Source organism: Aquila chrysaetos, chromosome 23, assembly GCF_900496995.4.
Source record: "Aquila chrysaetos chrysaetos chromosome 23, bAquChr1.4, whole genome shotgun sequence".
NCBI lineage: Eukaryota > Metazoa > Chordata > Aves > Accipitriformes > Accipitridae > Aquila > Aquila chrysaetos.
This window is the reverse complement of record NC_044026.1, coordinates 17,917,833-17,934,763: the sequence shown is the minus strand read 5'-3', so window position 1 is coordinate 17,934,763 and position 16,931 is coordinate 17,917,833. Positions and strand designations below refer to the sequence as shown.

General features: G+C 41.7%; 1 protein-coding gene across 2 annotated transcripts in view; it reads right to left on the bottom strand.

Annotated features, from left to right (window-relative positions):
- Nucleotides 1–16,931, bottom strand: part of FRMPD4 (FERM and PDZ domain containing 4) — a 412,160-nt gene that overhangs the window by 345,756 nt on the left and 49,473 nt on the right. The gene's annotated exons all lie outside the window — the stretch shown is intronic.

The window sequence follows — 16,931 nt, the reverse complement described above, 5'->3', positions numbered from 1 at the left end:
TGTTGCGTAGCTTCACCTTGAAACAAGCCTTGAGATTAACCTTAACAAATATAAAAAAGTATTTGCATGCAGCCTGTTGTAAAATACAGTGAGTGTGACGTGTGGTTTCAGCCCAATATTAATGATGTGTCAGTGTCTTCTGGTATAAGGAGGGACAGGCAGAGGTGTGCTTCGTTTTCCTTGCCTTTGCTGGGATTAATATTCATATAATAGAATAAGACTTTGGGGTTTGTAATGAAATAAAGTTTTCTTCTACTTATGCAAAAAAGAAGTGACAGTACACGAAAGACTCTTTGTCAACTAAATATCACGGGATGAACAGTACAAACCAGTCCACTGAACCCAAAGAGGTGTTCAAAAGCAACAGTATAATCATTTTCAGTACCTCAATTTTCCTCTGCCCAACCTAAGACCTCTGACTTTCAGAGGAGGATGCCTCTAGTTTTTGAAAAGCAAGTCTTTTTTTTTTAAAGAACTTACACTTCCAGAACTTAAACACCTTACAAACACCTGTGAGAAACACAGTCTCTTTATGTAAACTTAAACTTTCCTTACCAATCTGCACTGCACTCTACGCACAACTGTGGTAAGACAGTTGCTGAAGGAATCACAAATTATTCCCCAGCGATCCTGCATGGAGAAAAACTTCAGCCGAGTAAGTTTGATGACCGCTGAACGCGTCAAAGGGACTACTCCCTCTCCTCCTCCCCCCAGCCCGCCGATGCCCCCCTCCAGGAGCTCAGCACCACGCACGGCTTCGTTTAGGGTGACGAACTAAGGACAGACGGTACGGTGAGGCTGGGGCACCAGGCTCGTGGGAAGCTGTGGCAGAGCACAGCAGCCCTTACCCCCGGGAACGGGAACCGCTGTGTCCAAGTAGATGAAGGGAAGCAAAATGAGAGGGAAAAGTGGCGGATCTGGTCATTGATCTGAGTACCGGTGATGTGGGTCTTGGGCATAAAAGGCAGCTGCCGTGGAAATGGCTGTGCTGAAAGCAGTTCGTTAAACGGCACCTCCATTTCTAACACAAGCTGGACCCATCTGCTCTCCCACAGCTCCCACCTTCTACAAAGAAGGGAAGGGGAAAACTCCTCCAGAATAGAAGTGCAGACAGCTGGATCGTAAACACTGCTAGCATTGCTGAAGGTAACGATTAGCAAAGAACATTTCAGCTAAACTCTAATGACCAAGGCCAAGGACATTTCATTGCAGGCCTCAAGAAGAGCGAGACGTCAGAAGAGAGAAGGGAGGGCAGTGGCTGCAGCGGACGGAGGGCACGCCTGGAAAAATCCACGCCAGGGCTGCAGAGTCTCGTTGCAAATGCAAAGCTGACAACCTGCTGGGTTTTTATTGTATTGCCCAACTCGTATTTTCACACAGTGGAGAAAAGAAAAGGAGACCATTCTGAATTTTTCTATTAAAAAGTGCCAATGGAGAGCTCAGAGACCTAACTTTCAGGACGGAGGCTGAGCACAAACCAGCACCAGCCTTGCTGAAATGCCAGTGTCTGCAGGGCACTCTGGCCTGTTTGCAAATTTATGTTTTGGCCTTTCTCGTGGGATCACAAGAGCCGTGAAGATCTCTACTTGTGAAAAGAGCAGACAGGATTTGTTCCTAAGGTAAGCTTTGACTCAGGCTAAGCAGACCTACCACAGGTGTAATTGCTGTTTTCACAAGGTTGGTTTGAATACATGATCTAAGAGTAAAAAAACTCCAAGGTAGTGAAAAATTCCAGGTGCAGTATGGTATAAATATGGGCTTGGGCATCATTTCTGAATTCAGATCCTAGTGCTGAAACTAATTTGATTTCCGGCAATGGGCAAATTGCTAACAGACCTAAGAGAGACAACTCTTCAAACACAGCTACTGATATTCAGTATTTAGCCTGAGACATGCAGGGCTGTGTTTTCAAAGTGAGCATCATCCTGAAGCGGTACCTACAGGTGATCATTTTCTCTAAAGCTCAGGTACAACCTGTCACTAATTGGACTTCTGTAATAAGCAGCCAGTTTTGAAAATACAAGTTTTCATCTCAAACTCAGCAAGTACTTTTTGGAGATTTCCCACTAATTCGACGAGCAGCTATTTAGGCTGTGTTAGTTTTCACATCTTCAAAATAGGGGTAAAATCTTAGATTAATCTAAAAGATTAATCTAAAAGATTAATCAGGCAATAATTCTGGAGTAGTTTGAGGGATGACGAAGGTAGTTACACCATATGGTTTCCTCACATGTGCAATTAAGCTAGATAATCTGATCACTTACTTACACTCTCATGTTTTCTCCCCATCGCATGTGTTTTAACTGGATCTTTTCCTTACTGACGTTTCAGATTCTCTACTATTCTTCATAGCACCCTTGCTATTCCTCCACAGAATGTAAGGCATGCTTCTGAAGTTATTCATGTATCATCAGACACTGAGTTCAAACTCATTACTCTGAAGGAATTCAGTAGATCCTTTTAGAAATAACATGATACAAAATGAGATAGGTCCCAGAAGCCAACCTTCAACACAAGCAGTTTCCCCATTCTGGACTTCCCTGTTCTAAAATCCCAGCAAGAGGAACACTGAAAGAACTAGGGAGAAAAAAAAAAAAAAAGGACATATGTTAATTTATTTGCTTTTCTCAGGCATCTCTTGTGAATGAACCAATACGGAAATAAACCAGCATTTAACATAATCCTTTCTTCTCACTACACTCTTAATAGCATCTTGAGAAACATGTACTGAACATTTGGGGCCAGATGCTCATCTGGCATGAACTGATACACACACATTGAAACCAGTAGAGCAAAGATGATTTATATACACTAGAAGTTACGACAACGGGTCCTTAATAAAGGGTTTCATAGGTTATGTAACTGGTAATTCCAGTACAGGATTTGTTTTTAATACGATTGACTTTGTCGAGATGAACATGTCTATAACTTTAACCTTGGAAAAGATGCCACGCTATTTCAAAAAAAAAGGACAAAAATCAACTAAACCCACAGTAACAGTGTTTCTAGAACTTACGACAAAATGAATTCTTCCCTGACTGTCATGTCTAACATTTTTCCATTTCCATCTTACCAGGTGCAGACTTTTAACCCCCTCACCCAAGGCTCCAAAATCATCAAAGAACAGAATAAGGTACCTATAGGATGCAGTGCATCTCAGCTTCATAGAGATATGTTTGGGTCCGATGAATCCCATCGTGAGAGTAGGGATAACCATCTAAACTGAGGCAAGGTGAAGCCTCATCCCAGTTCCGATGGCTGGTTACGTTACAGCGGAGCCAAGCACTTATTTTCACTCTACATCAGTTTCACTCCACCGGTTGCAACATGGTTTCTAAGGATAAGGTGTCAATACCATTTTGTAAAGCTGAAGGCACGCTTACTAAATAAATGAATACATAGAATATTGCTGATAATTTGCCAACCTGACTGTGCCGCTAGAAAGAAGATTAACTACTGCTTTATAGGAATTATTAAAAAATGAGAACTTTGCATATCGTGTCAGTGACTCAGGTCTGATGGCATTTCAATACATAGAAGTTCCTATTTCAGTAAGCAGTAGGTCATGTATGGTGACAACACCATAGGACAATTACTAAGTAGCAGGATAGGCAAATTCAGATTGGAAAAAAATAGAAATACTGAGAATCCTATTTAAGGGTAAGAAAGGGGTGAATTTTTCTACTCAATAGCTAACCTAGGCATGCTCTTGATCTATAGCTTCATTTGATCTTGGCAACAACCCTCATAAACAGGACTCATCCCAGCTAATGTCAGACGTCTATGGTGCAGTTGGCTGTCTATGCTAGTCACCCACCGCTTGCTTCCACAGCGGCTTCTAGGATGTGATTCATCTGACCTCATTCAGCCGGCTGCTTTACAGATAAGATGAATAATGCCTAGAAGTGTCCATTTCTCTCCGTGACTACAAAGGGAACTCACAGTGACAAGCTGGGAGTCAGATGCCTGCACTGAATCTGGTGGACCCCAAAGTAACGTCTTCACCATTTTCTGAGCTGTTCAGCGTGTGGTCCTGCAGATGGCAATACTTTGTGTACAATAAAGAGACAGAGCTGGAGGAGGAATGCTGAACTTTAGACTTCACGTGAGGGTCTGGGTCTCAGAGCTTCCTCTGAGGCTCTATGTTAAAATTGCATGAAAGCAAAATGTAAACTGGTCTTTGGTGTTACACTGGTCTACCGAGCTGCCAGCACCAAAACTTGCTGTCCTGATGCACCACTCCATAAAATTACACTTGCCAGTGTGACTGAATCTGGCCTTTCAGAGGTTTGGAAAGAAGTTTTTTGAAGAAAACCTTTCACATGTCAGAAAGTATAGTCTTACCAGCAATTGTGTGATAAACACGCTCTGGCAATAGAATAATAGAATATAATTTTTTAAAAAACATAAAAGAACATCCCCCTTCCCCCCAGACCCCAACGCATTAAGACCCACACACTGAGTTTGGGCACAACCTGGTATTTCAGGTAGACCGTGATGTTGACTGTGTTCGGCAAGAGTCCTCTTCCCATTGCTTGTCATATTTACAACCGCTGTCGAAACTTTTCATACAGTGTTTCTCATTCGCAAAGCACGCTCCTCCTCTCCTTCCAAGTTCATCTCCAGCCCTGGCCGTTAGTGAAAGGAACTGAGATGTGGAAAAGAGAGGGATGAGTAACTGTGGGCAGACTGGCAGTGCTGGAATTGTAGGCAGGTCCCAGGCTCACTGAAAAGAGTGGGCAGAGCAGTGATGGAGCTAATCTCGTATCTATGATTCGTTTGGAATTGCAGTGTGTTTGTTTAACATTCAGCTTATGTTTGACTTGTATTTATTGATGTTTGCATTAAATCAAGTATTTTTTCCTGCACTCATGTTATATCAACAAACCTATATAAAGCATTTGACTTCCTTACAAAAATTCTTCATATGCTACTATTTATCATCTTAAAACCAGTAAATAGATCAGTAAAACAAGCAAACAAACTGATTTTCAGGTGCACTACGGAGTTGCAACAAGTGTTATTGCTATACACATTCCTTAGTTACTGGGAAATGTAAATCAGGAGAAAAATTTAAATTATATTATCCAAACTTGCACCTGCCAAATCAGATCCTATGACATAATCCCATGTGCAGAATTAGATACAACCCATTGTGAATATGCATGGCAGAATCAATCTGGGATACGTAAAGGAAAATGAGAGAAGTCTCAGTGCTGGTGGAAACGTTTAACAATGTTCTGCTGTTTTAGAGACTTAGGTGCACAGAAATCCCAAGTAATAATTAACTTAGACACATTCCTTACTGCCTTGAACAAACAGAAACTGACACCCTACTGTACACGAGCTGGGACTGTGACCCAAGAAGTCACGTCCCACCAGAAGATTTATATCCACCCCAACACATTTTGGCACAAAGTTGCCTCAGCAACCGGGAGAAACAGATTATGATCAAGGTTAAGCAGCTCTCAGATGGTTTTCCAATGACTGACAAGGCAGGTCTGTTCAAAATAAAGCAGGGGCCAGTCACTCTCTGTCCTTTTCAGTGGCTGCTAGCTCTTTCCAGTGACAGAGCTGCTGTGGCACCTGAAAGGTGTGTCCAGAGCCGTGTCACTGAGCAGGCAAATGTCCACTTCTCACGTGCTGCAGGACTGTTGCAGAGGCTCACGCCTTGTTAACTGCTGTCAACGCAAAGCCCGAGCACAGGCATGTTACATCAGCAGTGACGAGCAACATGCCTCTTTTGAAAATAGCTAATGAACAACCCAGTCAGATTGCAAACACTTCTTATAAATGGTAATTGGGCTAAAGATGATACGCATAGGAATTATACTTTGGAGTTCCAGCAACCCAACAAGCCATAATTAAAGATCACCTGATCCAGACTTAGCAATACCTGAGCTTATTTATTTATGATTATACCTAATTTCTATCAAGGACTTCCAATGAACAATATTCATCATTCTCGTTCAGACGTCAGAATAATGACTGCTGTGGAAGTTATATGGCATTAAAAATTATGTTCTTAAACTCATGCATATTCAGAGTGATGTAACTCAGCACTGTCCTTCTGTCTACCAGGAAAAGGCATATTTCTATTTTGTAAATACGATAGGCTTTGTAGCAACTAGGATATCCAGACAACTCATGTCCTCCCAGCTGGATGGCAGATTCCAGAAGCATCATTAAGTAACAAAAGGGAAACCATATCAGACAAAGATGAACATGAGGAAAGGCACTGATAGATTGAACAATTGTACTAATTTACTTATAAGGGTTTGTGAAAAGTCCCATAGGCCAATTCACTTGCAACCAAAAACTGGGTAAGGTGAAGGAGAAGTTTCACTTCCAAGTCAGTCTCAACTCCAGGGAAGGCAAATTTCAGGATAGATTTGTTAAGGGAGATAATTCCAGTGCTGGAAGGCTGGGTATTTTGGCAGTCAGTTTGACAGGTCAATCTACTAACCAGAAAAAACTTCAAAGTCAGACAGAAATCATTGGCAGCAAAATACATCTTAGACAAGTATTTAACTTCTCTGTATCTGCCTTCTAATGGAGTGGCTAATTTCTCATGTCTTTCATTTTAATACCATTTTTGCTTCTTATGCTTTTTTTTTTTTTAGTATAAAGGCAATGTTGGAAAACGCCACCCCGTTTTCATGAGGGAGGTGATCCTAAGTATGGGTGGTGGGCTCACTGACCATTCCCAGAACCGTCTACAAGGTGACTGAGAGAACAACAAGCGCTCCTTCATCAGGCCACACGGCTGCCCAGTGACCTGGTGGCACCGGGGACACGTACTGGCCACAAGCTGGTCTTTACTGGACAGTGCTTCATCTTCCACATGGTTTTTTTGGTCAGTGCCTCAGTCACAAAGGGTCCTCCAAATGTGAAGATGCTCCATTATAACAAAACCTGGTGGAAGATAAGAGGTGCATTTCTCACTTTAGCTCCTTCATCTCTTTCCCGTCCCACAGCAACCACGAGACAGCGCCAGCGTTCTGTCTCACACATCTGTATGGGGCAGCACCTTCTGTGGAGGAAGGAGGGGACCTTTTTCGCACGTTTCTCCTCTCTAACGCTCCAACCCTTCAGCAGAGCATTTTCATATTAGCTCCGTCGCGTCGGTTGCTATTTTAGGTAACCGCACAAGTGCACATACATTAGCTAGGGCATCTCCTCCCAGCACTAAAAGCCCTCTGCTGCACACCTCTTTCTCCTACTCATTCCTGCACTTGCCTGGGAAACTATTGAGGCAAAGCAGCAGCTGAAACGTAATCTTTTTTTTTTAATTACTAACAACTGCGTGTACCGGTAGAGAAGTACTATTGTAAATCTACGTGAGCACTGACCTCAATGCTCTTTAGCCTAACTAGAGCTCACTTGCCAAACCTTATCTATATAAATACTGTTTTTTCCTTCTGCTAAACATGAAAATGTTTTAGCTTCTTTTAACCTGGGATTCATGACTGTACAAGGACTTACTTATCTTTGAATCACTGCCTACCACTCTGTTAAAACACAAAGTATCTCCCTCTGCTTTCTGCTGATAAGGCTGATTTTCAAAAGCAGTTAGCAATTTGAGGAGCTTTAATGTGGGATGCAGGAAAGAAGTCTCCTTTACAAAACTTTTGCAGTGGTTCCTACCAAAAATCATTCCCACTAAAACAGCTGGCTGTGAGCACCTTAGATGTGAGAAGTCTGGAATTACAGACTTTGCTGAGACTGTGAACCTTCTCTATTATTATGACAAATTATTGTGAATTATTGTGGGGAAAAATTACTCTGAGGCTGTAGGTCTCCACTCAGAATTGTACCCATGCTTGATCTCAGCATCTTCTTTTTTTTCCTATATATTCAGTTTACGTGCAACCTAGTTTTCTCCACTGAAGGCTGTGAATAACAGATGTAACCTCATTGTCCTTACTGACTTCACTGAGCTATAATTGAACACTGCTTTTGGTACGCTCTCAGCAGTGTTGCTTGTATACTGCAAGTCATCTAAGTACTAATATTGAATTTCTTCCATCAAAAACTAGCCCCTAGGGCAAAAACAAACCAGAAATAATTAAATTCATCTAGTAAACCACAGGCTCATTTGAATAACATTGCCTTCCCTTAATGCTGTGTGTACATACAGTAAGCATAGATCATTACAGCCTGGCATCAGCTCGAATGCCTGTGAAGCCAAAATTCTCTGTTTTGGCTTCACAAATACCTAGTGCTTTGAACAAGAGAGAGAAGAAATCCAAGTTTCTTTATTTTTTCCCCAAGAAGAAATGCTGCATACTCTATTGCCAGGTTTTTCACACGGCATTCTGCTTCCTGTTTGAAATCCTTTTATATTGCACTAGTAATTTTTTATTGCTTCCAATCTGTCAGAGTGAAATGACAGTAGTCTTATGTCAAACCAGTTATACATCTGATTGAAATCCCTTCACATTTCACCTGAAGCTCATCAGTTTTCTCGTTCCTATGCTGTTCGCATGATGAACCAGTTCACAGTTCATGCCTTCCCTGGGATCACTCATATCTATTGCGTGCCTCAGAGGTACAAGCGCTGGCCAAAAATCTATGGGATTCCACTTAATATTTCTATTTAGTATGAGACAGCTTCTTGTATGGATGTTTCTCATTCACTAAGTTGTTCATCTTCCTATTTAATTTGTTACACTGCATTTCTCCTAGCACGTAAGGTAAGGCAGGCAGAAACCTGCAATCAAGTGACATTTATCAAGGGCCTTGCAGGAATTTAGGTCTGTATATAAAGCTCAGTGATCAATGTCTCCTATTCTGTCTTCCTTCAGCTCTTGACATAAAAAAGTTTCTGCAGTCAAAGACTTAAGGAAAAAATCAATATGTGCTTGAATATTGTGAAGCAGGATGTTTTTATTTTTAAAATCTGTCTTTTTCAGCTGTGCTACTTTGTATTTTGCATATGAATAAAAATCATGAAGAGTTATGTATCACAACTTAAATATCAAAGATGACTGTCAAATAATTAAAACAAAAGGCTCTGTAAGTCACTTTAGTGAACAACTTCTTATTGGAAACTGGGTGAGATTAAGGAGAATAGCGCTTACTCAATCAAAGCAAAGGGAGTCTTGCCTTCTAGTCGCACCTCTGTGCAAGTGCTTCAGTACATAGCTAGATAACTCCCAACTTCAGTGTATTTCAGTTTATTTCTCCAGAAAATGAAAACACATGCTCACCTGGCATATCTCACAAAGGTAAAATATATAAAGATTTCTTTCAAGGAATTTCATCAAAAGACACCAAGTGGTTAGCAGCATTATTTTTATCTGACTTAAAATTCTCCATATCAAGAAAAGACAGCACAGATTTCACTTACATGTCATTCAGCTTATTTCACATTTTCCGTTAGGTTATATGTGCTTTGGATGGAATGTGATGCTGCCTCAGTGATAAACTTCTTTGTTTCCCTGGGAGGTGGTGGGAGTGCTGCATACAACTACATGCCTCTTGTTCTAGCTGGGAGAAGTCTTACAGGAAGAATGACAGTTACGCTTTACTGAAGACCTGAAAGCATTTTGAGTGGCACTAGTGTCGCATAAAAGCACAATCAACTAATGTCACCGACAATGATAAAGCCTTCCTAAGGCTTCACCACCTTATCATGAAACAAAGAGCAATCGTCAAAGAAAGAGACACATTCTTATGCATAACGGTAGTCTTAGTTTATGGCACATCATTTGTATAGCTATTTATTTTTAACAGCTGGTGAGCAAATGACTTTACTATAATGTTGAATTTCTTTCACTTGCTGAATATATTTTTCCACAGAGGTCTGATCCAAAGTCAAATCAAAGTCAGTCCACATCAGTTTACAAATGAGCATTCTATTCTATGTTAATCCAAGGTCTAACTGACCATGCTCCTACAGATGCCAATGATGAATCTACGGTCTCGTTTGGTTGTAAAGACAACCAACCAAAATGGCTAAAGGGCTAGAAATTTGGCAGAAGCTTGAATCCCAGAGCTGAGACTACTTCAGAAGTTAGAGCTACATTCATATTTTTAAGAAAGTATCCATGTGCAATATGACATCTAGTATGCAAAACACATCAGAGGAACATAAGCTACTTTTATGGTGTGAAATAAATGTTAGATGGAAGAATGAAAATGTTCTCGAGTTTCATAATGACAATTTTACAAATCATTCTGTGGAATCCTTTCTTGAGCCTTATTTGCCAGAGCAAACTATATAAATTACTAGTGTATTATTCCAACGACACGGAATTGCTTAAAAAACTGTCAGAGAATTGCTTATAAAACTTTATGTCCACACCATCAGCGATCTTAAAACTTTAAATTGTTAAACTGTATTAGAAACATTTTTTCAGATATTCCAATCTACCTCTCCTTAGGTTTCCAAAGAGGATTCAGAAGGGAAGTGTACCCAAAAGCCAGCTCTGTATCATTCCTGCACTGTCATGATCCACGTTTCTCCCTGAGGCGGGGTGTTAATGCCATGAGCCCTCGTCATGACAGCAGCCGAAAGAGTGTGTCTGAACTCTCCTCCTCCTTGAGCTGCTACTTGTTGCAGAACTGCTGCGGCAGGAAAGTAGGGTCCAAGATAGTATATTTCTAAATTAACTTGTACATACCCTACCTACCTTCTTTGCCTAACCACAGTTCCCTCTCCTTTGCAAGCCAGCACTTTTGTTTTTCTGTATTCCTTATTTCTTGTTAACTTCGATTTTCTCTTGCTGGTATCCTCTCTGTATTTTTGGTGTCATTGTATCTGAGTTTTACTTCTCTGCCTTCCATAAGTAGCAGATACACCTGGTAGCGCTCCCAAGGCACAGTGTGAGAATGCAGGACCTCCTACTTTGCAATAATGCATGCATCCATCTTGTGCGTATACGGCAGTCGTAGGGATGTTCAGCTTACCTGCTGTTCAGCCAGCAAGCCTCTAAGCCTGACCTCCAGCATGGTCAGAGCCACATACTTCAGGATGCTGCGTGCTTGAATGCAATAAGACGATTACCGTGTTCCCTGGTGTGTCCAGACAGGATGTCTGCAGGCAATCTGCAATCTGCCAAGCTGATAAGATATGAACTGGAAGGAGAACATGCTATGTTGGCTGTTGTTCGTGACATCATTCTTCCACAGAGCAGGACGATATTTCTTTCTCTACAAAAGATGCTATCATCTCCTCTGTTTCTCTTCTTCAGATCTGCAGGCTGTTAAGAGGTCTTGTGAAGAGATATAAATCTTCCTCTAAGTATCAGTGCCAATATCTGTTGTCGTGTGAGGAACTCTCCTGCTTGCTTCACACTCCTCAAGTAGTGTGGCGATTAGGAGGAGATGTGTCTGTGTCCAAGGGAAATGCTAACACTCCAACTTATGCTCATCAGAGTTGACGACAAAAATCTTCTCAGGCATACTGAAATGCCAAGGTAGAAACTGTGAATTTTATAGGAAACATTCAAGGCTCCTTATCACTCCTACAGGAAAACCTTGCTACCCAAGATGGAATGAATGTGCAGAGATAACTGATTATTGGCAGTAACAACCTAAAAGACAGGCAACCAGACAGGTAGGCAATAAATAGGCAGTAGCTGTTGGACATCTCTTTTCCCATTCCTTCTAGGCCTTAATTTCTGCTAGATAAGTAGCGAGCCATGCAAGAGCTTCTGCAATGCAAATGCTGCCTCCTCACAAGATCATCCTGGTGCCCAAGATGGCAATCCCCTATTAGAGCTCTTCCTTGTGCTATGTGCCAACTCTTCCTCTCAGCCTCTAACACTTCTTCCCATCCTTCATGCTATTCAGCTAAAGACCACTTACATGCAGTAGTAACTAACGCCAAAATTCACAACAGCCAAAAAAAATTTCCTTTTAATAGCTTTAATAGCTTGCACTGCTTCACTGGCTGTAAGTGGAGCTTATACGTGATAAGCTTGGTAAAATTTTCTACAGAAACCACCTTCTGACAAAAAAATCATATTTGTTACTGAACAAAATGGAGGGACAAAGCATTTGCTTTCATTAAAAAAAAAAAAAAGCGGGGGGGAAGGGGTGTCTTCCTTTTATTTAAAAACTACATACTAGAACTGAACATTATTGTTTTTAGGCTGAAAACCAAAATACTTTGGACGAAGGCCAGAACATTTCAGCTGAGAACTAGCTAATGCTTCATCACTGTGGTTAGCAGATGTGACTGGATCCACACAGGGAGTGAATTTGTTCAGCAAAACTTGACATTTTTTCGCAATCACATTTCAAGTCGAAAAGAAACCCTTTGAAAACGTGGTGATAGCTTAAAAGGAAATGATCCCTTTTTGGCAGAGGAAAGCCAGGTATGTACCCATAGAATGGAACTGGTAATAAAGCTCTCACGGGCTTTCCCTGCTCATTCTCCTCCCTGCTGCATGCAGTCTGTCAGTCTCACCGCAGGAGAGAGCGGTCAGACCTGTTGGATAATGGGCATGCAGAAAGCTGTCGCTTCAAATCTTTTTAAAAAGTGTGTTACCTTTGTAAACTGCCCCCCAACCTGACAGAGGAATACATTTGGTAAAGGCCCAAGCCTCTGCAAAGCATAGTGATTCCGTGTGCTTGATACACTTGGTTTTTTAAAGGTTTACTGTATGTGGCAATCTATAAAGAGTTCAGAAAAGCTCTCCACTTAACATGTCCTTCAGTATAAGAGCCAGAGAAGTTTTAAAAAATTCAGCAGGTGCTTAAAATTATGATCATTCAGTATAGCTTACATCGCTTGCACAGACTGAAATAAAGACTGATGTGTTTGTTGTTACCTCAGTTCCAGATTTTTTTTTTAAGCTGCGTGCATACAATTCATTGGGGTTAATTTGCTATATTTGTGTGCCAGTCGGGGAGACTTTCCTACAAAATGCTCTGGCCATCTCCTGACTCCACATTTTGGAAAGTCCCAAGCATGCCCAAGCCCTGTCCCTCCCCTGTGCAAGGGTAATCTGGCCACATGGCCCAGGACCGCATGCTGCAGCCCGCTCGCCGTTTGGCTGATGGAGGAATGGCACGGCACGGCACGGCACATCATGCTGCAGCAGGGAAGTCTAGCTGCAATCACTTCTGAGTGGCACTACTCGAGGGAGATGCATCTGCTGTCATTTATTTTACCTTACCGCTTGGGAAGAACGTAATCTTTTTTTTTCCTCTCTTCATCCTTTATTCCTACGGCAAACAGTAATTTTTCTTTTAACCACAGTTTCATTTTGCGACAGTAAGGAACGTCCGTTCCTGCGGTGCTGGACTTGCGGATGCGGCTCGAGCTCTGCGTGTGGCCGGGCTGGGGGAGCGCTGCCGCTAAGGGGGCACAGCTCCTGCCGTCGCTGTGTTGCCGTTTGGCATTGCCAGTGAACAAAATGCCCAGGGTAGAAGTGAACCCACTTTGCTCATTATAGAGATCGATGCCCTTGCATGGCCCGGCAGCTGCCTGGCAACACCGTGTGCTGTTGCAAGCGCTCCGGTTTAAGAGAGTATTAATCTGGCTGGTTTACATGTGCTTATTTAGCAATTAGTAACACTGCTGTTACTGACAACTCTACATGAGAGTAAAAAGTTGGTAGAGGAACAGAAATTTTACCCTTTCTGTAAAAAAAAAGCAATTTCCCCCAGGGCAACGGGAGCGACTGGGGTGTGTGTGGATTTGTTACAGACAGCTCCTAAACCTGTCCCCTGCCACAGCTGTGGCACCGGTGGGGTGTCGGGGGGCTCCTGAGCTCACTCTGGGGTGTATGGACCCTCAGGGACCACTGCCAGCTGCCGTCTGCTGAACAGGTCCCGTCCCGGCCATTTTCAGAGCTCGTTCGGGGTTTGACACGTTCCTCCCTCTTCAAGAGCCGCACGCAGTGCTGCCCGACAGACCTTTCTTCTCCTTCTCTTTCAAAAGCAGCTCAAAGCCTGTTCTCATAGCTACAAGGTGCTCGTGAGTGAATCCCTCAGGTGTCTCAACCCCGAGAGCTCCTGCGTGGGATGAACCGCTGCCGCACCACGGAGGTGGCGGAGGAGATGGGTACAGCACGGTCGAGGCGGAGGAGCCAGCCTTGATATTTTGAGAGAGTGTAATCCCAATCCCAACAGTTCAGAAAGGCTGTTGAAAGACCCAGTTTATCGCTTGGCAAAACATCCAAGCAACAAAATTCACCCAGTCCAGACTGATGCTCGCCGAGGCTTGACAGACCTAAAGCACAACCATCTTTGAAACAGACTGCAAACCTTCTCATTTCCATTTATTTTACTCTGGGAAATGGATTTAGAATCAACCAGATCACTTTCAAATACTCCACACGAGGCATGACCACGGAGCACAAGGAGCTGCTCCATTACCGGTGTAACGTAAGGGCAGGCGAGGGATTCCCCCCGTCCCCACCACCCGCGCCTTCACGCGGCGCTGCAAGGACGGCTGTATTCCAGCTTGCCTCGTCAACCCTCACTGTCCATGTTTTACAGCTTTCTTTTGCCACCAGAATCAGATAGCTGCTTTATTTGCCCTCCTTATGACCGTAAGACATTAAGAACCCATGCTTTTTACTAATTGATACCATTTGATATTTAAACTTTCCACCACTGTTTTGAACTTTGATTTTTAAACTTTCCACCAGTCTCTTCCATCATTTAAAACTACATCAAAGAAATATGTTTGCTGCTCCCTTTAACAGTTCTTAAATATTGATCATTTTTAATGAGCTTCATCGTAAAGCACCCTTGTGACTCTTAGCAAGGACACTGTATAAAGGCACGGCTGTGATGATGTTGACCCAGCAAAAATGTTTTCAGCACTTTAAAACCTGTAGTTCTGGCATGCTCCAGAAAAATAGGCAGGGTTTTATTACAAACTCTCTCTCATACAACATGCTGTAGTAGTAGTAGTCTTAACCTGTTTTATTTTTTTAATTAAAAAGCCACAAGCAAGACCTGGAAGAAAAGGGTTTGGGGTGGTTGAATTTTTTTTTGTATTGAAGAGCTGGGTTTTTTGTGTAGGACTACAACCTTTTCGGTCATGGGCCAAAATAGCACAATGTGCAATAATGGTTCTGACATGTTTTCAGTGATCGTGGCAGAATTTATTTCACCTCTCGGCATCAAGGAATATATTCTAGTGGGTAAGGAGTGTTCATTATTTTAGGCTTGACTAAGTACAAATATATATTAAAAAAAAAAAAAAAGGGAATATAAGTAGCTTCAGCCCACACAAAGCCATGAAGCCAGATGTCTTTTTTTGCCTCAAATTCAAGTAGATCCTTTATATACTGATGTGGAAAAAAGCAGAAAGGGAAGTTTTAATTATATGCTACAATCAAGAAGGCATTTTACATCCCAATTGGCAGAGCTCTTACTGTGTATTTTAAGCAAGATGAAGATGACAGAAGAAAGCAGAGGAAAAAAACTTCTATAGCTTCTATACTAGTTCTCTGGTGCAAGGAACAGCTTGATCTTATTTACTGTACAGTTTTTGCAAGTTCTGATAGTTAAATCCTGTCTTGTAACATCCAGGAAGAAACACTAAGAAGTCTTAACCATATTAGAATGAATTATAAATTAATTTCCTGGAGTCATAGCCACGGTTCCTAGAGGGATGTTAACATCTATGCCATTTCTCTTGGCACCTAATGAGGCTCTGTTAGATCTTTCATCATTAATCTTCACAAAAATTAATAAGGATTTGGGGGGAGGGGAAATTCTTTCAGCGTTCCCTTTATAATTTCATGCTATTTTACCAAAAACAAGTATTCTCTCTTAATTAACTTGCTTTGGCAACTGCCAGACTTATCTAACAGCTTTTTTAATATATCAAAACTGCAAAGTGGCAGGATCCAGGATTAATGCTCAACCCTCATAAAAATTGCATTTTGTAGATACATACCATTTGACTTCCCTCCCCTTCTAAATAGGAGAGTGATCTAAATAATCAGTTCTTTATGCTTCAGTACATTTACTGTGCAAATTTAACGTCCTGTTCTTGATTAGAAAATAGGATTCGGTAACAAGCTTTTTAAATAGAGCTGCCTATAGCTTTTGGCCAGTAGATTTCACACAGAGTCATTCTCTCCTCATTTCTGTAAGTTTTGCTGAATGTAGAATGAGCAATAAACATAATCATAACTATTAGCTTTATGTATAAACAGTTTGCAATATTGAGTACTAAAAAAATACTGAAGAGTTTACTTGACACATCTAGTAATTGGTAATGTAACTACAAAACATTAAACCTGAAGCTTCCTGCTTTGGTAAGAGCCTGGAGTAAAAAGGGTAATAGTGCTTTTGGGGATACGAATAATCTCTGAGGAGTGGAGCTGCTGAGGTTTCCCAGCTGGTACTAGTAAATAGCACTACCTCTTTATTGAATGTGATTAATGAAGTGTAATGATTGCATAGTTACGCACCGGAAGAGCAATCCTAATTACCATTGTTAACTATAACAAAGTTTCACTCCTGTAGTACGGAGTACCGGGTATTTGTTAACTGCTGGTCAGCGTTTTAACCGATTTAAAATGGCTGAGACAAACTGAGCCATTTGAATTCAGGTTTCAAATTTTCAGTCGGTATTCTTAATTCTCCGTAACTGCTGAATAGCTAAGACTTCGCTTAATTTGATTTAACACTACAATCATTAATATTTCTTTAAACATAATTGCTACAACGCTGGGTGAGCTCTTCCTTGTCCTCCTGTTGAAGTTAAGGCAGGTGGACATTCAGGCACACGTTTTCCTTTGGCTTCCCTCTCGCTGGCCTGGCCTCACCCCGCCAGTCGGGGATGCCAGACCTTGTACTACAGCTGCCTGAAGTCCCACTGCCCACACTAACTGCTAAATATTGCTAAGAGCTTATGTCCTCCTCAGAAATCTAGCATCACAGATACTGTCATCTATTACTTTACAGTTTAAGAAACACTTTGACAAGTAAGGAAAACAGAGATTTTTTTT